The sequence below is a fragment of the Asterias amurensis genome, chromosome 9 (assembly GCF_032118995.1).
Source record: "Asterias amurensis chromosome 9, ASM3211899v1".
NCBI classification, from domain to species: domain Eukaryota; kingdom Metazoa; phylum Echinodermata; class Asteroidea; order Forcipulatida; family Asteriidae; genus Asterias; species Asterias amurensis.
This window is the reverse complement of record NC_092656.1, coordinates 4,035,064-4,061,928: the sequence shown is the minus strand read 5'-3', so window position 1 is coordinate 4,061,928 and position 26,865 is coordinate 4,035,064. Positions and strand designations below refer to the sequence as shown.

Here is a 26,865-nt window from a genome sequence, read left to right as displayed (position 1 = left end):
TAGGATAAGTTACACACTATGGCATCATGTAAAGGCCCGGTCCCACTGCAGCGATAACAAGAACGATAACGACGCAAAGAGAACGCAGTCCATTGGTTGAATGAGCGTGTGCGTATTCTGCGTGGAGCAAATCAACCAATACAATGCGTTCTCTTTGCGTCGTGATCGTTTAGTGTCTGCCTAAATAGTTGGCTGATAGATGAGGTTAATAACAATAATGTTGTTCCAATGTTAATATTATTTCCACCTATTAAAATTAATCAATGACAAAGTCAACATAAAAACAAAATACAGAATTCCACAAATTGTGTTCTTTGGGTTCTTTTAATTAGAAAAAGTAGTATAGAGCTGCAATGTACTAATTAAAAATACCTTGTCACTTTGATTTTGGTGATGTCATGCTAACAAGTGTTTTTGAAACTTTCTGAGAACAAACACAAAGTGACCACAAGTTAAAGAAATGAATATGATCTATCTGCCATCCTTTTTTCATTTCAACTTTGTTTAAAAAAAAAACTACTCAAACAATCTTTAGCAGTATTTTGTGAATGGTTGATCATCTATTTCATTTCTCAAAATACAAAATCATTAACAATGAAGCCTCCAATCGTTGCAAGACAAAAAATATTTACTCAAAGTTCTAATTTTCCCCTTTCTTTCCTGCAGACTTTGAGAAAAGTACAGACTGCCACCCACAGAGTGAAAACAATTCCTACATAGTTCCTTTAACATCCTCCCTGAGTTGAAGAGGATGTGTGAAGCGTGTATACCCCGGAGGCAGCAGCAGCGTACGCTCCGAAAAAGAAGTTCATTTTCATCATCATTGCCGTGAAGTGAGCGTGTGAGGAGGTGTCACACCGTATCTCCAGTCGGCAGCGCTATCGCCATCTGGGCATTAAGCATGCGTCATACATTGTCACGCTACACATGTGTACACACAATCGGTAAAGCTCCAATGACACTGGGAACACAACGTTGCACCAAGGTATAATCATCTCATCTACATTCAGACAACCTGAGAAAAACATTGGTGGGCTTGACAGGTTTTAAGTGGGGAAAGAACACCGAATGCAGAACAATTAACAGGTATGACTTTTTCTTTGATTTGCGTGAAATTAGTTGTTAGTTTTGTATACATTAGAGGGTGGTTTAACACCCTGATGGCTGTAGTAGATGCAGGTGGTTATCAGTTCGTTATTGTGTCGGCTCACTCGCCTTTAACATTAGTAATTTGCAGAATTTATGAGTATATGAAAACAAGTGTGAACAGGTGGCTTGACATATATTAATGTAGCTTCAAGGGTTATGTTTTTGTTTTAAATTTATTTACCTTAGTCTTGTTTATGTTTTCACAAAACGTACCATGTGTTTTTAATTAACACTGTGATTAAGTTATAAAATTTCTGTGCTGGCTGTGGGTTTTTTTTTTTTTTTGCATTTTTATTATTCTTTCTGTTTTACTTTTTGCTTTTTTTAAACTTATTTTTGAATCAAGTATCTAATTTTGTTTATGGATTTTCTTTAATGTTGATTTATGCTCTTGATTTGTTTGGGGTGTTCTTTTTTGTGAATTCAGCTTCTAGTTTAAGTAATATTCTCAAATACAAATGTTTACACAATTAATGTTCTTTCTTCTGTGGTTTTAACCTTTGTTTTTTGTTTTTTTGTTTTTTTAACATTACATTTGTACGCCTTTGTTGTTTTATTATTTGTTTATTTTAAATCTTTCTAGTAATGAATCCAAGAGATCCTAAAAGCAACTCAGAAGCCCTGTAATCTGTAGTCCTAAAGATAGAGAAAATCATAATAGCAAAGGTCAATAGTTGTGGGAGGGAAACCCCCAGATAGGGAAACCCATGAAACCAGGTAAAAATTGAAAACCCAATCCACAAGTCCCTGCAAAAGTGGGATTTGAGCCAGGGTTCACTGAGGTGAAAGGCAGGGCAAGACCAACAAGCCAACCTGATCCTGAAAATCAGTGAGTTACTTTGTTAGAGGCCACTAGCAAATTTGTATGGACAAATTTATTTGTTTATTTATTGTTTGAAATTGTTTCGATCCACCAACCCCAAATTTAGATTTGTAAATATAGAATGGCTTCATAATATAATCCATACACTGAAGAACAAAGTAATGCCTCAAATGAACCAGATGTTTTAGATCAAAGGCCTCCAACATCATTAGTTTTCTACAGGGCCTAATACAAACTAGTAGAGGAGATGTTTAGATAAAATAAAAAGTGGTTATTTAATTTCACAGGTTACATTTTTTAACATAGACTATCCTTTTACCCTTTAGTAAACATCTTTAGTTGTCACTTATCAGTAAACACACCAAGCATATTATCACTTGACACTTTCATCCAAGTATGACACTTCATGAAAGTAATAACTATTATAAAAAGTAAGAAGTTTTGTTCGAGATATAATTTACAATAACCTGTGTTCCACAATTCTAATTTTACTGACTAGCACTGACATTGGCATTGAAATCTGAAAGCATTAAGGATCAAAAATCCTTAAAAAACCTCTTCCTTTAAAGTGATAACTTGCTCAAGTCACGTTTTGTACAGTGTGGGCGTCATAGCCATTTTGCATTTTAAAGTAAAAATATTCATTCACTCTGACAAACTTTGATTTGGCAGTGTTGGAATTGAGTGGAAACCCCAAACAAAATTATACAAATAAACTGACTAGGTTTTTATATTTGCTTGTATGAAGCTTTATAAAAGCAAAGAATTCTGCTTTGGCTCACATGTGTTTTGTAGTTATGTTAGAAAAATAGAGAGTGTATTAATTTCTTAGTTGAGAAAATCACTTCCCTTTTTGTAATAATAGAAGGTGCAATTGATTTTGTTGGTCTGTGAAGATGCAATAGCGCCATCTATTGGCCACTGGTGTACATTTACCGGTAAGTTGGATTTCATGGGTGATATGAAAGCTGTGGCTTGCACCAATATGTTCTTCATTGTCACTTTGTGAAAAACATGTTTGGTTCCTGGCCGTACATTCTAGTAGCTTTGGTAAGAAATTGTAGGTCTCATTCTGAACAGATGGATAAAGAAATGACTAGTAACTTTACAAACAATCTGCAACATAAATTTTTTGGGCCCTGAGAGAAGTTAATTGTCAAGAAGTAGAATTCCTTAAAAATGGGTTTCCCTTTTTTCCCCGAAAAATCTTGGTTTCTTTCAATTGTTGATTTCTGGCAAGTTTTCACCCCGTGTTTGAACCTGCTTGACTATTGTGAGCTTTTTATTTGCAGGATTATTAGACTTTTATCATTGAGGCTTTTACAGAAGTAAATCTCTGGTCAAACTAAAAAGGTAACTATGTAAAGGGGATAGCGCCCTCTCTTGTCTACAAAGTTACATTTGGGTTGTTTTCCTTGAAAGGGGACATGTGCAAAACAAGTAGTTTATAGGTTCTGTGTTGTCCCATATATGACAGAGAGAGAGCCAAGCTAAAACTAGATTTTTTTAGTGAGGGTTTGTTATTCTGTACAGGCCTGGAACTTCGCTCTTGAAGGGGCACAGCAATTTCCCTTTAGTATGGGGCACTTCTGTGAGGAAATGTAAATTTGTTTTGGAACTTTTCAAAGTGTACCACAGCAATTGATGTGGGTGCCTGTTATTTTGATGCCTGCAAGGTCACTTACAACAACTTTTTCAGGCAAATTGGAGTCGACCAGCTCATCTGCAAAAGGAAAACCTCAGTAAAAGTAATTTTCTTCTAGCTGTAACTCACAAACCCCAACAAGATAATGAGTAAACTGAAATGTGGATTTATTTTCTTATTAGAGATTGTCTGGAACTGGTTGCCTGTAAATTGACTTGTGTGACATGGCCTTGGTATTTACAATAATGTTAACTGCTTCTTTCAATGTTTGCTAAACACAATCTCAAACTGTAAGCGAAAACCCAATTACTACATCTTCAGGTAAAACATTCTTAAAGCAAGTTGTATTCAGGTTGAGTGAATTGCCTTCCTTTGTGGCTATTGAACCTTTGTATTTATCCATCTTGTACATTTGCTTGTTACGGTGCCAATTAGGCAAGGCTTACTTTGCGCCTCAGGGTAATGACCTAGACTGATGTATACAGTTTTTCTATCCAGTTGTTGGGGATTATGATAATATTGTGTCAGAATTGTTCAGGGACAAGTTGTTCATTGGTTATTGGTAAGGGATATAATATACCTGGTGATGTGAAGGACTTGTCTCACCAGACGAGAGGCATGGTATGAAACCTTTAAAAAAAATAAAAGAAACACTTGCAGTTTTGTTAATACAATTGTTGCTTTAATGCTTTTAAAAGTAAGATAGACTGCTGGTGTGATGAGAATTTGACTTTTGATTTAAAACTTAAAACAACCTTGTGTTTTAGAGGATAATTGAAAACAAATTTTGGTTTAACAAAGAAAATTTACTCGAGCAGGTCTTGTGACCTCTGGAAAATATGCCGACGCTTTTACTAAGCTTTTACTTTTATCTAGCCCTAATATCTTTGTTCGGGGTGCCAGTCAAAAGTGGCCTAGAATTATCCATATAGGACTCCTATATTTGGAGCGTTGTGGCAGTTTAAGCGATGACAAAATGATCTGTGTGAGGGGTATAGGGCTGAATAAAAAGTATTTCCAGTTAGATCTATAATTTGCCTTGGTATATTACTATACAAAATATCAGAGAGATAGATTATGAAGAATGGGGTCTCACAAGTAAAAAGAAAAATATCAAACCATCACAAAAGTATGTCAAACAAGCGTTAAAAACTAGGACTAGAAAGTGCATGGTCTTGTCCCCAGGAAGTGTTATCTTGACAACTGTGCCAGAGTCAAGTTTTTGGCAATCAGAGGTAAACATGTTCAGGAATGAAGTGCTCCAGAACTGTCCCTGTATAACAGCAAAGAGCCTTAAAGGCACTGCACACCTTTGGTAATTGTCATGGGACCATTTGTCTCAATTTGGTGTATCCAAACATATGTATGAAATAACAAATCTGTGAACAATTTGACTCAATTGGTCATCAAGGTTGCAAGAGAATAATGACAGAAAAATACCCTCGTGTGCTGTCAAATGCATAATAAAAGGCTTGAAGTCTTATAATATTTGAGTGAGAAATTACTCAAAAATTATGTTACTTCAGAGGGAGCCATTTCTCACAATGTTTTATATACTGTCAACAGCACTCCAAGTAAGTTTCCAAGTAAATTGCTACTGGTTGTTTTGAGTAATTACTAATAGTGTCCAGTGCCTTTAAGGTATTTTTCCTGATAGGTACTGGGCAAGATAAGGTCAGATAGGGTCACTGGGGTCATTCTCATCACCTGAATAAGGTCAGTTACCCCCCATTAAGGCTGTCTGTCAACTCCTATTGTTTTGAAGCTCTAGTTTAGAGCTAATGCCAAGAACTTGGGAAAACACTTGTCATGTTCATTTTTGGTGAGGTCGATTACTGGACTTGATGATTGCTGTTACAATGCAGACTCCACTTTTCAATTTTCAGTTCTTACTTTTTGTGCGTTTTGTTTTCTTTCTTTTTTTCAATCACAGACTTACTTACTTAGCATTGGTGGAGGTGGTGGGGTAGGGGAATGCTTAAAGGGAAACCTACCCCAATGCTGGTCAGAGAAGCATAATTCAGAAGCCTTGTGTGTGGATGATGTGGGTGGAATTGTATTTTAATAAAGTACACCTTATGAAAAACCTATTTTCACATCATGAAGAGCTAGCATGTGCACTTGTGACTAGGCCTAGCCTAAGCCAGACAGAATGCAGCATAATGTAATGAACTTAGTGCCAGTGTCTGCATACACAAACTAGTGTAGGTGAACGTTTTTATTGTTTTTTTCCTCCTTTTTTTCAGTGTGAATGATTACATTTGTTATATTTGAAAATATTTAAAAAGCGGTTAGATTTTAAATATTTGGTTTTACTTTACAATTATAAGTGGGTAAATCTTTAAAAAAATATCTGTAACAAAATATACAGAGTGAAAGATAAAGTTTTTTATTAGCTTTTTTTATTATTGTTTTTATGGATGGATGACCAATCTGTTTGCTGGTTATATTATGTTCATGTTTGTTGACATTTAAGATTTGCACATTTATGGCCAGTTTTTTTATAAACATAGTTTAGAAGCAATTAATCAGCCATACCAAAGCATGTTTCCATTTGCAATGCAACTCATATCCTCTGATTTTGGTTTTCATGTGTTTCCCATCATGTTTATTTTTTCACCTTTAAAAAAAAATGAAATTATGCAATATGAACAAAAATGCAGATATCACTGCCCAAACTACCCCGAGTGGTGACACTTTTTTTTTCCAAATAACTCCACGACACTACACTTTCGGTACAGGAAAAAAAAAAAGTTCACAGCTTTACAAATAGTTTACAGGGTTTACAGAAGGTAATGGTGAAAGACTTCTCTTGAAATATTGTTCCATGAAATGCTTTACTTTTTGAGAAATAATTAAAACAATATAAATTCTCGATCTAGTGAGAATTACGAATTTATTTTAAACACATGTCATGACATGGCAAAACGTGCAGAAACAAGGGTGGGTTTTCCCGTTATTTTCTCCCGACTCCGATGACCGATTGAGCCTAAATTTTCACAGGTTTATTATTTTACATATAAGTTGTGATACAGGAAGTGTGGGCCTTGGACAATACTGTTTACCGAAAGTGTCCAATGGCTTTAAGATACTCTCTTTGTCTTGTCATCAGGTGGCAGTACACACTGAAAGCCCACCATTCTGAACATGCTTCTTCCCCTTTTAAAAAATGCATGTTTGTTTTCATAATTTCTGCTTTACACGCATTGTCAGCGCATGCTGAAGAGCCTTTGACCATGCTTTGACTGACATACTCTACCTGACATTACTGATGAGGTAATTGAAGCTGGTTATCCTGAAAGCTTGGTGTTTATAAGGGGAACAGACAGACATAAACTGTGATAGGGGAACTGTCATTGGTGGAGAGACACTAATTTGGTGATTACCTTGTTTGTTTGTACCATTAAAAACACCCTCTCACTCAGTAGCTGGATGCTTGCTGTCAGTGCTGTAGTTATTCAATACATGCATGACATGTAGGCCTAGCCTGTACACTGTCCAGGTGATATTTAGGCCAAGTAAAAAAGAATACCAGTTGATCGTCCAGGTTTTTCCAAAAAGAGGAGGATGAGGACCTTTTTATTTTAATTTTATTTTAAAGGTGGCCGCTAAGCATTTTAATTTAAACTGGCCACCAATTCTTCAGTTTTAAAGTCACCACTTACTTAATGTAGTTCTTCAAAGATTAGTAAGTTTAATGAAAACATTTGTCTTTTAAAAAAAGAATGGTAAAATAAAAAGTTTTAAAAAAGGATGCAGCCTTTAAAAAGGAGGAGAGACAGGACTATCAGCTGGTATATTTTTTTATATTTGGCCTTAGATGTGAAGTGTGTCAGGAAGTATTCAAATCAATAGGGCATTTCCTGAGAGGGCAAATGCCCCCAGGGGGGGACTAACCCAGTGTTTATGGAAAAAGGAAAAAATCATTTAAAAAAGAGACAAAATAGGATTTGGCACTAATGCATCTTCAAGAGGGTTTTTTAATCAGTCATCTGAAAGGAGTGTTTTAAAGGGACCTTGCTGATACAATAGGAGACTTTCTGGGACGATAGGTGGCAGCAGACTTACTGGGTAAAGCCATTGTTCTCAGAATTAAGCGTATGTTCAGAACTACGTAAACAATGGAAATTTACCCGGTAAGTCTGCTGCCACCTAGCGTGGGAAAGTATCTTATTCTTTGTGTGCAGGGGGGTCATATAAGCCACTTCAGATGTAAAGTAAAGCAGTAAAATCTAAGTATTTTGATGAAAATTAGTTATACAGTAAATCTGAATCCGTTTTGGTCTAATAATTAATTACATTCTAATATTGGACTCCAGTTTCTGACAACTTTAATTTAGGTACAGCGCCGGTTTGTTAATCCGGAGGTCATTGGTTCAAGTCTCACTTCACTCAATTTTTCTTTCAATTCAAACCCAAACTTGAATTTTTGAGGAGCAAGTAATCTACTTGGTCTCATTTTATTTCTTCTTAATTTTTGTGCATTTATCTTGCAGGAAGAATTGTAACAAAAGCCATTCCTTTGGAGCAGACTGGAGATCTGCAATGACGGTAAGTAGTAAAACCTATGACTGATTCACAAAAAGATGTCACTTTTGGATGATAAGAAATCTCAAATTAGAGGTTTGCCACTGAGAGAAGCATTTTTTATCCAACCTTAGAATAACTGGGTTCCTGTACATTGAGCCGGTATCTTAAAACTTACTCAAAGTTTGATCCCCAGGGCGCATTGCTTCCCCAAAATGAAAATGTCTTGTTATGACACTGCAAGTTGTAGATGCACTCTTTGTCCAAAACATTTGGCTTACAACATCTTTTCAATCACATTATTTGTATAACTAGCTCAAGTCATACATCCACTCTTAGGAATAGGTCTAGGCCTAACCCAAAATACTTGGTTTACACTATCTTAACTGTCACTCACATTCCTTAATATTTTTTACTTATTCCATAGGGTTGAAATTAAGGTTATTACCGTCTCTTTAATTCCATGAAGTGGAATGCTACAAATGTTTAGATTTCAACTTTCGATATGAATATCTTATTTTTATTTCATTTTATTTTGGCCCTGGGGGAATATATTGTGTCGGGTCGTACCGCAAATTGTTTGGCTCAAGTGTATTCGATATTCCACTCAGGCTGCGCCGTCTACAAAGGTGTTAAAAGGGTATAATCAGACTTCGAGCGGTATAAGCACTTTGAAGCAGTAGGCTAATTACACCATGTAGTAATATTATAAGTTCCCTGCAGTATTAAAATGTACCGGTATGTAGGGACAGCCAATTTAACAAACTGATCTGGGCCCAATTTCATAGAGCTGCTAAGCACAAAAATTTGCTTAGCATGAAATTGTTGCCTTGATAAAAACAGGATTACCAACCCAATTTCCATGTGATTTTCAGGATAAGCAAACAACAAAAAGCAAAATGCAACAAATGGATATTTTGGTTGGTAATTCTGTTTTTTATCAAGGAAGAAATTTCATGCTAAGCAAATTTTCGTGCTTAGCAGCTCTATGAAATTGTGCCCTGGGCCCAATTGTATGGCTCTGCTTACCAAAGTATTCTCTGCTTACCGAAGCTATGTTAGTGCATGATCCATTTAAGCACAGAATTCCGCGGTAAGCCATGAAATTGGGCACTTTATATGACTTGTAACTCCAAGAAAATAAGTTAGACAGGAGAATTTGTCTTAAGGGTTGCCCCTTTCATGATTAATTTATTGCCACAGCTACGACTTGTGAAACATGGTGTGTTGTTTCAACAACATGACAAATGATATATCTATGTTGTATATAGGAGACTGCGCTATTGATTAACCCCAATAGCTGTCATATAAGCAGATATGATTTCATCATAGGGGTCAGGGGTCGGGCGGATGATGTTTCCCTGACATAACTTCACCACACCATGTTCGTGACACGAACATGTAACATTAGCAGCTGAGTGACAGGGCTCATTTGTTAATGTGTCAGCTTTGATCTGGAATGTTCACCTCCGAAGGGTCGCAAGAGTTCACTTTATTATTTTATTTCACAGACGTGGAAGAATCTTCCGTTTGTCAAGAAGAATTCATTTTTAAATAGGACTTTTTGTGAGGTCAACTTTATGAAGATTATTGTGGTACAATTAGTGCTTCTCGTGCATTTAAGATCATTCACTCTGAATGTTCATCTAGTCACAATGTTAGTAACCTGCTTATTTTTTTCAAAACTGAACAAATTATAACAAAAAATCTTGGCTTCTACATAGTTTATAACAGAATATCCTTCTTTTTTGTTCAACCAAACATTATTGTTTCAGCCAACAGCTGGTTATGACTTTAACACAATATTTTAAACTTACAAGCAAAATTCAAGCAGCTTTTCTCAATATATTTAGTAAATATGTATAAACGACATATCGAAAGTCACTTATATTTTTATTTCGAGCATTAAATTCAGACAAGTAAGGGCTGATGAAAGTTAACACGACGTTACCGTCATAGGCTAGCGGCTGTTAGAATAAAAGAAGGAAAAAAAGACAGAATGACAGAATGAAAACTAGGTCTATCCAACAGTGCTGATGAAAGACTCAATCCCTTCACCAGATTCAGCCTAGCAGGGGACTAATTCTGGATTAGCCTATCCTCAGGCTTTTAAATCCAGATTAGGGGATTAGCAGAGATATTTTGGAGGAGTGGTTTCAGTGGCATATTTGTGGTAAGGTGTCACAGTTCAGTTTTGGTGCCGCATGCATAAGCCCTTTTCACACGGGAGCAATTTAGCAAGGGTCCTTTGCTAAGTTGTAGCATGGTTGTAACATTTTACAACATGTACCTCGTGTGAAAGGACAACCATTTTTTTTCTATTGTCCAATTTCTCTTGCAAAATCTTGTCAAACATTGCTACATTTTACAACCATGCTTAAATACAGCAAGGGACCCCAGTTAAATTGCTGTTGTGTATCAATATAGTCGAACTTGAAAGGTGGAGGGGATGCAGGTCGCAGCAAATTTTCTTCCAGTTTTTAAGTCATGCAAAACCAGGTCAAATCCTTTTTAGTCAAAGAAATCTGTTTCAAATTCAGGAAAACAGTTCGTGTTTTTCATGTTTCTTTTTAAAGCATAAATGTCAACAGTGAAAGGCTGTATGAAAGGTCTGCAATTTTTTTTAATTCAAATTGTGTTTCATTCGTTTTTTTTGTTTTTTCGAACAATAAATGTTCGCTAGTTTTAGTGTATCTGATTAAAATCCATATAATATTTAAAATATTTATGTCCACTCTTACAACTATACGGCTATTTTATATTGTAAATTCAAAACTATCACTGAAATATTGGAAAGAAAAAGTTGTCACAGGATTTTCACCTTGTACTTTGAGGACAAGGTCAACAACAAAAGCCCAATGAGCGACCTAAACAAACTTAATCTACCGCATCTAATGAAAGTAATTCAATTACGGTATCTTAACAAGACTTTCCAGAGTCATCATCCACCAAAAATTTGGTTTCTCTTACCGCTGAAAAACAAAAAAATTAGCCCTGTAACAATGTTTGGAATAATCTGCCTGCAAATACTCATGTGTGAGATCTCACAGTGACAGGGGAGTGACAGGAGGTGTGACAACTGGGGTGATACTCCCCGGGGGGTACCTGGCACAAATAGGGACAAATAAGGGCGTGGAAGGTGGAATTTCCTATGTACGACAGGTGCAGACATACCAGCGGAGTTAGCGAGCTGTAAGAAAATAGCATGTTTCTCGGCATGTTCTAAGAGGTGCTAACTGGCCGCGGCGATTTGTTGTTTTGTGCCTGGCACATTTTTCCGTAATTTCATTTGGGTGGAGGATGAGGGAGGTCCAACCTACGTGTTGTGGGAAATGCTTGTAATGCTTCGCGGGGTCCAATACTTGAGGTCTGAGAATTTTGCGGATTAACCTTTTTGAACAATGCCCTATAAAAGTAAAAGAATAATAAGAAGTTGTGCTGAAAATTGTTCAGCCTTTAAAGAAGTTTGAGAGAGAAAACAATTGTTGGCAATGAACAGGAAGGCCATGATAAAAATTGTACAATTTGTACTCAGGTGAAAGATGTTTAAATTTTGTATTGCATATCAAGAAAAAGCTCCTGAAATTAAATGATTTGTGCCAAGTCCCAAAGAAAATGTGATAACCCCACTACCGTAAACATGTTTCCATTGGCATTGTATCTCTTGTATTTTCTGGGGGAAAAAAAAACTTTCTAAAATATTCTCAAGAAAGCTTTAGGAATCTAGATGATTGAAATAGCCTCATAACTATACTGGGCGTTGCTAGCTCTTTAATCACTCTGAAAATTTGTGGGTGAGTAAAACTAGAGCTCTCCTCTTGGCATAGGTGTAACCCCCTCTCCGAGAAATGGTAGACTCCACTGAAAATAGATGTATTTTGATTGGTTCAAGTCTACTTTAGCTGTTCTGTCACGGACCCTGGCTTAATAACCATGCAGCAACTAGTTCTTGACAGACACCGAGGGCTGTTGATATGAGATAATGTTACCTTACCACATCTGACCATTACATTTTTTTTGTCCCTTCACCATGGTCAAGTCCACACACCATGTTTTGATTTGGGACAGTGGTGTGACAGGTGAGGTATGCCCTAATTGGTAGTGGCATTGGAGCTGTCCAATATGAATGCTGGTGGGAAGATAGGCCCTACCATTCGGGTCAGAACTGTACTGTTAAACTATTTAAACTGAAGATACCTCATGTGAAGGAGATGGAAATGCCATCATTTCTTTGTTTTGTGGTGTTTTTTTCTTAATAACAAAAAAACTTTTGAAAGTGTTTGGGTCCAATAGATTGCATGTTTTCTATAACTTTTTGAAAAGACAAATCATCATCTTGCATTTGTCAGGATTTCCATACACGTCTTTTTGTTTTCACTAGCTAGTAGGTAGAGTTTAAATCACTTTGTTATACCAATTGTGTTGCCTTTATCATCGGATATTTCTTTGCAGTAATGTTTTAAGAGGGAGTGAATATTGTTCATATTTGGTTTGCGGTAATAGTGTGCGTGTGTGTGTGTGTGTGTGTCTACTGGTAGTTTAAGTTCTTTCTTTTGAGAACTTGTATTGAACATTGTACATGATAGAAATTATTTTGATCTATACTATATACAAATCTACTAATAAATTATGTGCTGTAATCAGCAAATGCACTTGACTATATGGAGAGTGTGAACACTAACATTTTGTAGTGTTACACTATTAATAGAAGTGTTGTGTGAGATGATAATTAGATCCAAATGCCCCCTTCAGGGCTTCTATGAATGCACCCCTGTTGCCCCCACCACCCCCTCAAGGTTGAGAACACAAATATCTGTTGTCTTTGCCAGGTATTGTGTTGCAAGGTTAACAAACATCTGGGTATGAGTCAAGGTCTTGGTCCGCTAGGTAGCGGAGTAGCGACAAGTTCTAACATTCTTGGCAACCCAAACAGTGAAGGTGGTCTGTCTGGCTCCTTGCCTCTTGGTCTTCAACGAAGTTGTGTGCTTTCTGATGCTTGATTTCGAGACCTCAAAATCAAATTCGTGGAAAAATACTTCTTTCTCAAAAACTATGGAACTTCAGAGGGAGCTGTTTCTCACAATGTTTTATACTATCAACCTCTCCCCATTACTAGTAATTACGAAAGGTTTTATGATGATAATTATTTTGAGTAATTACCAATAGTGTCCACTGCCTTTAATGGGGTACATTATCTCCCCTCTTAGTACCTTCAGTATCAGTGCTTACTCTGGGTGCGTAAATTGAAACATTTCAGCTCCAAGGATTAATACTGTTGAGCCGGGATAGTACAGTGACATTTCTCAAGCAGATATTGTGCTGCTTTTGTGCGTCGACAACACCATCGCCTGAGTTATCACTCTTAATCTTATTTAATGCAACCTTGGGGAGAGCATCAAGTGAGCGTATGTACACTACCTCCAAACGCAAGCCGGCCTCCTCTTCTTCCCAACATTCAGGAGTGTAATCTGGTGGTAGCTCATAGAACATGACAGTAGCATCAATCATTATAGATCTCCTGCAAGCCCTCTGTGTTGATGAGTTTGGTATTAAATCCTTTTGGAAAGTGCTTTGCTTGATAATTGAGCTACGTGTTTGTATCATTGAGGATAAAATGGGAGCGTAATACACGTGCATGCAGGCCGGCAGAGAATATACCCCTAAAACATTCTTTTATTTTTAATATAACAAAACACATTTTTTCAGGTCAATTTATTGTAAGTTTCAGTGTAAGTTGACAAGAAAACTGGAAACAGTGAAATTCTGAGGGAAACACAATGAAACCAGTGAGAATAGTGTATCTTTAAGTTTATTGAACAAGATTTACTGATGTGGACAGGGTTTTTAGTTCAGTACTTCCTCAGGAAATATCAAAGCTTTCTTTTGAGTCCAGGGTATCATAAATACTTTTTTATTTTTGACAACTTAAATGTTTGTATCGATGTGAAAGTGCTCTCGTGCATTGACAGGGATATTCATCCCTTAAAAGACTACAGGTCTAAAAGCAAATGTACACTTGACTGGAAACACTTTATCAATTAATTTCAGCACCTCGAGAAAAAACAAGGTTCATAACCAGGGCCCAAATTCATGCTCTGCCTGCCTTCGAATAGTGCGCTTACAATCACTTTTCTCTGCGTGCAAGGCAAGTGCCTAGTAAAACGGGCGGATACTTACGCTCAAGCCAAAAATCCCTGCTAACCCGTGAAATACGCTTGATGTAAGCGCTGATCCTTTGCTTATGATCCTTTACGTCCTTCGGATGGGACGTAAAGCCGTTGGTCCCATGTGTTGTGTAACGCATGTAAAAGAACCCAGTGCACTTATCGAAAAGAGAAGGGGTTCGCCCTGATGTTCCTGGTTTTGGCTGCTTAATGCGCCGTAGCACCTTGTAAACCCTTATAAGGTGCTAAATAATTGGGTCTCAGAATTCATCACTGCAATAACCTATCTTTCTGAAAGTTTGTATTATACTCAGCGCCTTGAGTACCTTGTTTGGTAGATACGTGTGCTATATAAGACTTCAATATTATTATTATATTATTATTATGAAATTGGGCCCTGTTCTTGTTTTGTACAGACTTTATCAAGACCAAGTCCATGTTGTCTTGTTCCTTGCATCTATTAACAATTAGAATAGACGAGCTGTATGTAAACTATTACGGAATATATTTCTATCGAGCCTCTTGAATAGAAGATTCCAAGAATTTGTTATTGATGATAACATTGTTATGATATGTCACGTGTTCTTCACATCACAGGTCTTCTGTTAAAATCAAATCATGATTAATACGAATATCCTAATCCCTACCATCCCTACAATCCACTATAAGCTCTTGTTTCTCAACAAGGCTTTCTTTCTCTGCCGCCCGCAGGCACGTCTAGCCAACTTGACCCCTTCACACTCTGAGCTAATCCCTTGCAGGACCATACTGCTATTGTGTGTAACGAGAACACACAGTCTTGACTTCTTGGGAGGCTACTTTTCTTGACCAGTTTTGGAGAAGGTTCTTTTGAAGGGCAGAGTCAGTATGACAGGTATTGAGATCTCCTTGTGACATGATGTCATGTTAAAGGGCTTGCGATATCCTGTAAATAACAGACTATTATTGCTCTTGTCACTTCCGATGTAGGGCAAAACTACTGTGGAAATTCTCTTGCAGTAAGGAGAACTTTAATTTTTTTTTTTAACCAGGGCATGCTTAATATTCAAATACTTAAACTTCTAAAAACACCCATAAATGCTGTGGTATAGGGCCAAGACTAGAGCAACAGAAGCCATTGCCCTTGGTGGATTTGATGTAAACACATATTGTATTTTAATACCGTAATCAAATATTGGATTGTGTCTTATACAAAAAGGACTACCATGGCATGTCCATTTTAATTGTATTGTACAAATCAATGTAACCAAAGAAAGACATGATATAATTTTATGGTGTCATCTCATGAACATCGGTGGATATTTTAAAAGAGATAGTTATCGTCTGATGAAGAACTGTGACCTAGGTCAACTGCAGTCATTGCCTACAACTTGTGTTACTTGATTCCCAGCTATTGAAAGTCAATGACTCATAGCAATTTGTTTGAAAAGTCATATGTTCACCACCCGATGATGAACAACATCTATGTGAACATCTTCATATTGTCTAATATAGTCTCTTCAAGGTGTTTCAGAATTGAGTATTTTGAGTTCCCAGTTGTGTGTGTTCGCTCCATTTGTTCATTCTTTTATCAGCAGAGGCCTTTGTGGAATGGGGCCTGCTGTCAACACAAGTCTATTAGTTGAGCTCATGTGCCAAGTTCCAGCATTTGCATTTAGCCTGGGGAGGTGGAGTTGTTGAAATCACCAGAAGGCAGACAAAAAAGTTACTTTCTGTGAGAAGTTCACTTCAAACATAAAAGAAAAAAGATATAGTATACATAATTGATTGGTAAACCATCTTACGTGTGCAGTTAGTTACTCGCAAATCACTCCTCTTTCTTTTAGCTATCCGTGATCCATCACTTGCCCAGATACATATTTTCATTGACCTACTTATTTACGTTCTCAACTTTCCACTCTCTCTTTTTCCCCGCTCTAAAAGGACGTGTTTTATTCCCTGTCGTTTCAGTTTTCATGTTGGATTTATAAGGTTCAAGATAAGTATTTCAGTCTTCAAATTATTTTCTCAGTTTAAAGTTGGATTTAAAATCCCAATTTCAGAGGCTTTTGACTTCTTTAATGAGTTTGGAACACCTTGCAGAACAGGGATACCCTTAGGAAATATGAAACAATGAATTAAGAATAGAGTGTAAAGCCACCTTGTATTGTTGTTTTTATAAATATAAAAAATGCTCTAAGCACCCCCTGTACTTGTTCCATTCCGTGCTACAAAGTGTTGTTTCTAGGTTGTGGGTTATTACCAATGGCACTGTGCATACCAGTGGTTTTTTCTCATTGGCCAGTGGCACTGTGCGATGTTTGTTCACATTTGACTGAATGAAAAGTAGGCTTTTTACAAAAGATCCTGTTGCTATGGTAATCATTTAACAAATGACTGTTGGCCTATAGAATAAAGTAAGGGGACAAGGGGCTGAAAACTCACAGACACTTATAGTTGTTTACTCTCACAAACTCATAAAGTCAGTTCAGTGTTAAAGACACTGGACACTATTGGTAATTGTCAAAGACCAGTCTTCTCACTTGCTGTTTCTCAACATATGCATAAAATAACAAACCTGTGAAAATTTGAGCTCAATCAGTCTTCAAAGTTGCGAGATAATAATGAAGAAAAAACACCCTTGTCACACGAAGTTGTGTGCGATCAGCTCCAGATGCTTGATTTCGAGACCTCAAATTCTAAATCTGAGGTCTTGAAATCAAATTCGTGGAAAATTACTTCTTTCTTGAAAACTACTCCACTTCAGAGGGAGCCGTTTCTCACAATGTTTTATACTACCAACCTCTCCCCATTACTCATTATCAGGTAAGTTTTTATGCTAATAAATATTTTGAGTAATTACCAATAGTGCCCACTGCCTTTAACCAACACTCCCTTTACTGCAACCAGGTATTTGCTGAAACTGCATACTAGTGTTCTCATAATAGTCTTTACCACTGTTCCTACCTACCAACTTCGGGCCATGTTTTTACTGGGTCAGCCAGTCTTTGTGGATAGCTTGTAGGGATCTTACAGTCCCGGCTGAATGTTTATTCACGTGGCTAGATAAGGTGAGGGATTGGCCCCTCTGTAGTGCAGTCATCTCCTGTTTCATCCCTAGTGCTCTAACACTGACCCAAATTCCTTCAAGTTCTCCTGCACTAAAAAAGAGAGTGCTGAGCCACTCAAAACCCTTCTTTTACAGAACCATTCGGACAAACCAGCTTGTTGGTTGGGTCTCTTTGTTAGAGTTTTCTTATTGTGATTATTCTGTCACTAGAATTTTTCCTTGGGGATGGAGGGGGCAGTGGGGCAACAAAGCCCTCTGCCTATAATCCCTGATCAACTTTAGGGAAATCAGTGACATTCTTCCTACTTAAGTCCAGTTTCCGATTTTTTTGTTTGTTTTTTTCTCCTTTGAAAAAAAAAAAATCAGAAAATTGCAGTGTTTATCAATTAATCAATGATTGTTCGGCCCATAAAAATGTTAACTACTCAAACATGCAAACTCAAGCCAAAAAGTTTTAAACACCATACTAGCACAACTCAACTTTGTTTTCATAGACCCTGGGAAAGCATACAAATATTTACTGCTATATAGTAGAGCAATCTATTCAATAAATTCATGCTTTCCTCTCTGCCAACAAATATTTAGATTAAATTCATCAATGATGGTCATTATTACTACGTGTAATGGGCATGATTTTGCCAATCGCTTCTAAAGGAGTCTTAATTGAAGAAAAATCCTACTCAATTATAGACTGGTTCTGGACAAATGAACACCCAATTCTTTACATTTCTGCTTCAATTAGTTCTCCTTGGACCAGCTTAGGTGTCCTTCCACTAAAAAATAACCTACTTTTTATAAGAAATTGGGTTATTAAGTCATGAAGGAGACCTATTTATTCTCTTTGAAATATACTGAGTTGACTGTGCCCTAAATGTTAGCTTTATAAGTCCATAAAAATTTTTTTTCTTCAAATTCCTGTTAAAAAAGGCAATCTTCGCACTTGCTGACATCTGAAAAGTATAATTTTGCCCTTATTATGCTTTTTATTTTATTTTCAATTAAATGCAATTTATTGGTCCTAACATGGAGGAAAATTTAACTCAAGTCTAAGTGTTTTTAATATAAAAATTTATTGTACCCAGCTACATGCACATGTTGTATAGCATTGTCTCATTTCTTCTCCAGGTCACTCTCTTTTCTTTTTCATCCCTCCATCAATTCACTTTATTCCAAACTTGAAACAAGACACTGACAACAAATTGACTGTCACTTAGCCTGTGGATTTGCTCCCCTCTTCCCCTTTCAGAAAATCTCATTTCCGCTGAAATTGACGTTGAAACCCAATACATTGAGACTGTAAGGGAAAAAAAAACCTGCAGTTTAAACAGTCTTGTATCCTATCTCATTGCACAGTATCTAATCCATGACCAAGTTTTGCATCTGAGGATGGCCTGTAGAGACGAGAGTGAGCCTTCACAATTTGAAGTATTGGCTTTTTTTTTTTTTTTTTAATGCAATATGTTAAGTTTCTTGATGGTTTCTTTGTTTTAAGATACTTTTACTTGAAAGATTGAGATTTAATTGTTGATAATCATTACCTAAACTGTTTGATTATAAGCTTTCCAAATATTGTGCAGCAGATAATAATGTATCCTCATAAAAAGTTGGCCACTACCATTAAATTAAATCAGAATACCAAGTTTATATAATGAATGTTTCGATGATTTTTCAAAGAAAATAGAGACAGATTTGCTTGAACTGTAATTTTGTGTAAAACAAACTAGTTTAGCAGTGACCAATTAAAGTATTCTCTTATGACTTCTCTGATTAGTGACTATTGAACATTTTAGATTTGCCACCGTTAAATTACTTCGGAATATCCAGTTTATATACAGAATGCTCAAATTATTTGTCAAAGAAAATAAAGATAGATTCGCTGGAATTGTAATTTTGTGTAAAACAAATTAATTAAAGACACTGGACACTTTTGGTAATTGTCAAAGACCAGTCTTCTCACTTGCTGTATCTCAACCTGCATAAAATAACAAACCTGTGAGAATTTGAGCTCAATTGGTCGTTGAAGTTGCGAGATAATAATGAAAGAAAAAAACACCCTTGTCACACGAAGTTGTGTGCTTGCAGGTGCTTCATTTCAAGACCTCAAATTCTAAATCTGAGGTCTCAAAATCAAATTCGTGGAAAATTACTTTTTTCTCGAAAACTACGTTACTTCAGAGGGAACCGTTTCTCACAATGTTTTATACTATCAACAGCTCCCCATTACTCGTTATACCAAGTAAGGTTTAATGCTAATAACTCTTTTGAGTAATTACCAATAGTGTCCACTGCCTTTAAGCAGTGACTAAAGCATTCTCATATTAGTGACATTAGTGACTATTGAACATTTTACCGAGTACAATGTTTTCTAAAGGAAACCTGTCTAAAATGTCTTCCTAACGGTCTCTCGTACAAATTATGTGGTTTTATTTGTATCCTTATACCTGCATTAAATCAAAATAAAACTCTTAAATGTCAAGCGTGATCACAGGCGATTGTCTTAACAGCAACGCTAACCCTCAGAAAGCCTTGCACCTGCCATCAACCCCCCCCCCCTTCCTTCATTCCCAACATTAAGATCTCCCCAGCCTTTCTCTTTCTTACTCTCTACCTCTCTCATTCTTTTCCTCTTCCCCTGTCAATGTCAGAGCGTAATTGGTGGAAGTTAAAATCAAAATGAAAATGTCACTTACGGGTCGCGAGTTGCCTCGAGGCAGGGACAGCTGAAATGCGGGCAGAGGATTTCGGGAAAACACAGGGATGATGGAACAACAGGGCCTTAGTGGCCAATCCAGAAATCCACTCTGACATTTTAGTTTGAAGCGATTTATTTTCGGGGTGGCTATCTAGGCCAGGGAGGTACTATGTTTTGACATACCTTTCAGTAGGGCTTTGCTGTAAGTAATTCAGAGACAAATTTATAACCGAGATTCAAAATACTTTTGACATAAAGGTGTTTGGGTCATTCTCATAGTGTCAAAGTGAATTTATTCTATTTTTTTGTATGTGTTGTTGTTTGTGCTACTCAGTCACTTAGTAGTAAACATTTCTTTGGGAGAAAAACTTATACAAACTGACTTCTGGTGAAGGGAATTTATTTTATTGTTCTGCTCGGGAAAAAGTGTCCCTAAGTTAATTTCAGATGACAACGTTAAACTCAATTTAAGTATTGATTCTGCTACCACAAATCCAATAATGGTTTTATTTTGGGGGTTTTATTACACATCCAACAGCACAAGTAGCGCAAATGACAGGATGGAGAGGGAGCAAGAAGAAATGTTTGGTTTTAGATGTGGGAGGAAAACCTTAATAGGGAAAACCCATGCAATCAAGGACTGAAAACCTAATCCACATCCAAAGCTACGGTCTGAAGTGGGATTTGAACCGGAAGAGAAAGAGGTAGTTTTTCACCCCAACATTTGAAGTGCTCAGCCATTTGAAAGCACACAGTTCTTTGCAAGAAGGGTGCTTTTCTTTCATTATTTTATTGCAACTTTGATGGCCAATTGAGCCCAAATTATCACATTTTGGTTGTTTTGTACATACGTTGGGATACACCAAGTAAGACTTTTTCTTTGACAATCACCAAAAGTGTACCCTGCCTTCAATCTAGTCTGATGATGTCATATGTAGCCTGCATGATGATTTTAATGAATAATTATGTGAGTTGATACTTCATCACACTGCCCTCTTGTGTTCATTTCTAGAGAGGTTTAGTTCTCTGGACCATGATTGGACAAAAGATAACTCTTTTATAGACCTTTCCATTGTTGATAAACAAACGGTGTTGGTTGGCATGGATGGTCGAATGTTAGTTAAAACAACTTTGATGTGTTTTGTTTTAACCAAATTCAACAAGTTCTGCGAACTTTCAACTAAATAAAACATCTGCCATCATTGGTTGCTTTGTTTCCAACAAATTCAACACTATTTTGTTTAAATATCTGTGTAACATTCTTACAAACAGTAGCCATTGCATTTATGGCTTTCCATAGTTTTCCAACCACGCTTGGCAAAAAATAGGGCTTTGACGTTGCAATAGAAAGGTCTGTTAGTGTGTAGGCCACCTCTGTATTCAGCAGACACAGTGCGCATGGCTGCACATTTTAATCTCCAAGCTTTAACATCTTGATATTGCCCAATGGACACATCATGTTTTCCTCCTGCAGTTTTTGACTTCGTTTTTTTAATGAAAGTGTTGGGTGGTTTAGCTAGAAAAAGATCCCTTTTTCCCCTGGATTGGTTCAGTGAGGACATCGTGTGTGTTTTATGAGCTAAGAAGCCTGGGGATTTCTAAAACACCTGCACTCAGAGTCGATAGGAGCTTGTAGCTGACCATTTTTTATTCATGCTCGTCTATGTTCTGTTAGACCATTCACTTTCAGCAACAGATTGAAACTGGATGTTCATAAACAGCCAGGTTTCATTAAAGGCACTTGACACCTTTGGTTATTGCCAAAGACCAGTATTCTCTTCTGGAAAATAAATCATACAATATGTACATGACAGTCATGAAACCTTGTCCTTTTTAAATTTTAAAGATATTTAGATGATGCATGTGTCCATTTTACTAAGTCCTCTGACACCACCTGTTTTACACCCAAGGACTAAACCGCTTCTCTTCTTCAAACACCTCCCCCCCCCCCCCCAGGCCATGCAGGTAACACATCCCAACGGATTATCCCCCTCCCATTGTCTGCAGCCATACACTGCTAATAAAGTAACTTCGCTTCTCCCACACCCTTGTCAAGCGATCTGAACAGGTATGCATTCATCGGCTAGAATCCTGTTGCATAACCCTTTCAAGTTTTCAAGGAGGGTGGGTTTGTTTGTGCATTCTCATGGTATTATCTGTTCCATAGAGGAGGTGGTTTGTCATCATGGTGTCCTCTCTCCAATCAAGCAAGATGATTAGAAAGTGTTTATCAAGCAGACAAATGGTCATGGGTGGCATGCAGTGTTCCCTCCACCACAGAGGTGCGAAGCTGGTCTGTTTGATCCCCTATTGTTACAAATTCACTGGGTTGATACCCAGGTGTGTAATTGAATTGGGGCTCACAGTTTCCTTTACTTGAAGTACTTACTAGTTGGAATGATCTAGTGGGTTTTTTTTCTCTGGCTCAGTGCTGTGGGGACAGAATTCCTCACAGATGATTGAACCACATTTTCAAGTGGTTGCCAAAAATATCTCCTCAAGGATTCTGAGAGAATTTGTCAGCATCAGGGATCCTTGACTCAACATGGGTCCATGATTCAATCATGGACGCTTTTTAGAATTCTCAAACAGGGTTTCCATTTTTAGAATTTCAAATAAGGTCTTTATTTTAACCACCAGTGCCCAATTTCATTGATCTACCCACGCCAAATACAATTTAGCAAATTTTCCCTATAAAGCTGGCTTTCAAAACTAGGGTAGATTTTAACCTTGCTGACAGTCTCATTGGACTTTACTTATATTTGTCACCAGAGCTCCTGTCTCTTACAGTTCAAAACTTGTTGTTGAATTTAGCTCAAGAAAGTTCTTGTTTATTTGCATTGCCTGTTTTCATCATGACCATACAACGCAGTTCCCCATTCGCGGATCCATGCTACCACCTCCAGGCACATCATTCTTTGAGAAATTTCTCTCCCCCCCCCTTTGTTCTCAATTCCAAAAGGCTTTCATTTTCCAGCAGCATCCACTTGTCAGAGGGGATTATTCAACACCCAACTTGCCGCCTTTTCTCTTTTGTCCATTTCAAGATTTTCCCTCTTGCACCTTGGTGCCTTTGTCCTCCGCATTTGCGACATCAACTGCCTGGTGATTGCCTGTCACAGCGGATTGCTTGAACCACTTGAGACGTATCAATTATGTGCTTGTGATGAGGGGGTCTGCAATGGTAGCCTATAGGATGTAGTATGCAAGATAGGGGAATGAGCTTTTATGTGGACAATGCCACCCCTATTTTTTCCAGCAACAGTTGTCTAGGTTTTCTTGCCTTGAGTCAAAATCCCTTTTTTCAGCATAACTGTCTGAGGGTGTTTAGTGTGAACATGGTGGGAGAGAAGTTAAAACTTCAGACCTGTTTGTTAGTTCATGGCTTGAAAGTTATTTAAATGTAGAAGTCTGTTTAAAAATAGTAAATGGCCTGATGTTTCGACCCTAGCAGGCCGGGTTTTTCTTGCATTTATACCACAGTTCAATTGTTTATGCCCTTCTGAGTACGCTCACATTTCCAAGAACGATGGAATTACCTGGTAAGTCTGCTGCCACCTAGAGTACCCCAAAGTGTCCCCTTGACTCAATGCCCCTGGTCAGTTGCCTTGGTGCCTCTTCCAGTAGAAATTAAAATTTTCCTCATGGAGGTGTCCTTTACTTGGGCATAACTGCCTTACCCTTAGAGCTAAGTATCAAGCTTGGGTACATATCATCACTGTGTTTAAGCATGGAGGTAGAAGTGAGTGTGAGTAAAAGTTCTGTAAATGGCCAAATGCTGAAGTGATAACTAGTTTAAAATAACTTAGTTTCATCTTGATGAAAAATATAAAATTATAGCTTTCTTTTTTGGATGCTTTCTTGTATTGAGTATACTTCACACTCAAGCAATATGAGCATTAAAGTTGGCCAAAAGCCTATTCAGCATTTTGAAAATCAATGCATGGAATTTTCTCAACAATCTTTATAAAATCTTTGTTGTTTTTAAAAAACAGTTTGCTTGACAGACAATGGTCGAGTCAGTGTATCATGGACCACACCTATTGTGTTATTCTCATAATTGGAGTAAGTTCAACCAAATAGGGGTAAGCGGAGGGGAGATTGATAGCAATATAAACCCTGGTGACTAATTCTCTTGGTCAACACGCAGCACTAACGGCAGCCTTCCGCTGTGAATTGAAATGCAAATGCCAGTATTTTTCCTGTCTTTCGCCGGCCCCCCTGTTTGCCTAGGGACCAAACCGCAAACAATAGCACCACCCTCATTGGTATGCATGATCACTACCGTGGTACAACCCTCTGCTCTTGTTGTCAGTGGGGGGAAACTGGGGCGGATTTTTAGTCCCAAGTCTAAGCCGGAGTGGTATTTCAAAAGAAACCGCAATATTTGGCGGGGAAACTAAAGCATATGACTAATAAACCTCCAAGCAAGCTGGAGTGTGCTTATGACAGAGTGAAGAGAGTACTCTCCATTCATTCTCTTTCTTGGATTTTTTTTTTTTTTTTTTTTTTTTTTTTTTGCGCAAACAAACAGAGCAGAGTTGATTGACACTTTATTTATTGGCTTTTACCAAATTGCATGTCAGTAGACATGGGTGGCTTGCATTCTGTACTTAATAAGCAGTTAGAAATCCAAAGACCACGTGAAGATTTACTTTATAGGCTTCAACCGCTTCATGGACTTAATATAAACTTCTCTCAATCATGTTTTTTTTTTTACTGAGATCTTGCAAATCCTTCTCACGTGTTAGTTGTTATGTAGGTCTGACATCCTTATAGGACTTTCACAATAGATTTAACCTATAATCCTGGTGTACAGTTTTTCCCTGCATATAAGACAGCTTATCTGACTTTCACAGAGACAAAAACATCTCTGCAGGTTATCTATACAGTTCACCTAAATCATAAAACGATGATCACTGTGTGAAATCTTACATTTATCATCTAGTGTATTGTCATTTTTATAAAGATAACCATGGAGGGGATAAAGCCAACACCTTGTGGTATAGTTTTTAGAAAACAACCTAAGACCAAAGGTTCTGAGGACTTGTCAGTCACTAATTACAAACATCCAAACATCCAGTCACAATCACTGTTGTCCAAAGGCACAAACCTGTGATGACCCACATACTGCACTTAATTGAAACACTTTTGAATGGTGGTAGTTTTCTTTTTCCTTCCTCCTTTGTTTTATATGAAGTATTGTCGATATATTGATAAAGAAGATAATAACACAATTTGATTTCTGACTGATTTGGGTTTTTTTGTCTTTCGTTTAATCGTACCCTTAAATGACGTATCAAAGCATGTTATGTAGGCTGGCCCTTGTACTCAACAAAATGTTCCTACCTTTTTTCTTAAGGGCTAAATGCAAGATATAGAGCATCATGTTGTGTAATGATAATGGTAATGGCTCTTTAGGAACCAACCAATTAGGTCCTAATTGAGCCATGGATTGATGAGATTGAATAATTTGTCTGCACCTAATTGATGACAATACCCTTGATCCCAATCAGTTGGCTTCCAACAGTGGTCATGTAAATTAGCCTTAATTGAGCCAGTGGTCTGTCTGGCAACCCAGTGGCCAGACATGCATACTGACCATCAGGTGTATATAGAGTGACACTGCTCCTGCAGTGATAGCCATCCCTGCAATGCAAGGTAACTGGTCACTGCTTCCGATTGGAATGTCTGGACTCTGGCAAGAAGCTAGAGGATCCAGACAGCTTGATTGGCAGGCTGTCTCATTGGGGGGACAGGTTTTTATTTTGTTTTGTCTGTGACTGGGGACAGCTATAAGCTAATTGGGCACTTTATCATTACAAGCTATACCAAGATGGTGACCTTTTATTTCTGATATGTCATAATATTTTTGTTTTTAAACTTTTCAAGATACCTTTAGGTAGGGGACCTCAGACAGTGACCCTCAACTAAAATACTGACAAATATAAAGATAGGCAGAGGCCGTTGGCATTTTCTCTTGTTTCAATTACCCCCACCACCCCCCCCCCCCAACCACCGCCACCCCCACCCCACACACACACGCACACATGAACCACAAATTACATGGATGCAAAACCTCATATTTCACATACTAAGTTCAGTGAGAATCACATTTGGCTTTCAATAGTTGTAACACACTTAGCAGCTGATTATATTCACCACTTCACTAGTTCAGACTCAGAGCAGATTTGACCAATTGAAATGCATCGACTATAACAAACCCAGAGCCTTAACATGATAACTAATAGCAAGTTAGCTGCTCTAAAAACAAGTGTGCTCCTACCTTGAAGTGGAGTGAGCAGTTGGAGATGGAAAGATGGAATGTTCGTCCCGTCACTCATCTTGTCAAATTTGCCTGATTAAAATTCCCACATGCAATTTTCTTCAAGGGGAGGTACAGAATGGATTACTGACAGTATTTGTTTCTGTCAGCAATAAAATTGTGACAATATGAATTTCTTTCCACCATTCTTTACATAAATTAAAAATTATGAAAAGCATATGCTGTGGTTAGTCAGAAAGCTTCGGGACATCAGTGAAGCATTACAAAATATTGAGACCTTACTTTTTTTTATGTGTTAGTAATAGGGGCTTCTTAATATACAGCGATCATATCCGTCACTCGTCACTCAGTGACGCTCAAGGTGCTTCAACATTCAGTATTTTCCTAATATGTAGAAAAGTCTGGGAACAAAGTTTAACAATCTCAATAAAGGAGTCTGTTTTGAAGTGCTAGAACTACAGAGGGGATAATTAAAAAAGGTATTACTTTTTCAAATTGTTTGGAGGAGAGGTAGGCTAAACAAAGGATAG

The 26,865-nt window shown here is 37.4% G+C and overlaps 1 long non-coding RNA gene across 1 annotated transcript in view; it reads left to right on the top strand.

The window, feature by feature from the left end:
- The first annotated feature begins 855 nt into the window (after positions 1 to 855).
- The window catches only part of LOC139941411 (uncharacterized), a 50,750-nt gene continuing 24,740 nt past the window's right edge, over positions 856 to 26,865 (top strand). Inside the window, exons 1-2 of the long non-coding RNA XR_011786602.1 lie at positions 856 to 1,086; positions 8,114 to 8,168. This is a non-coding gene — a long non-coding RNA (uncharacterized lncRNA). The remainder of the gene's footprint in view (positions 1,087 to 8,113; positions 8,169 to 26,865) is intronic.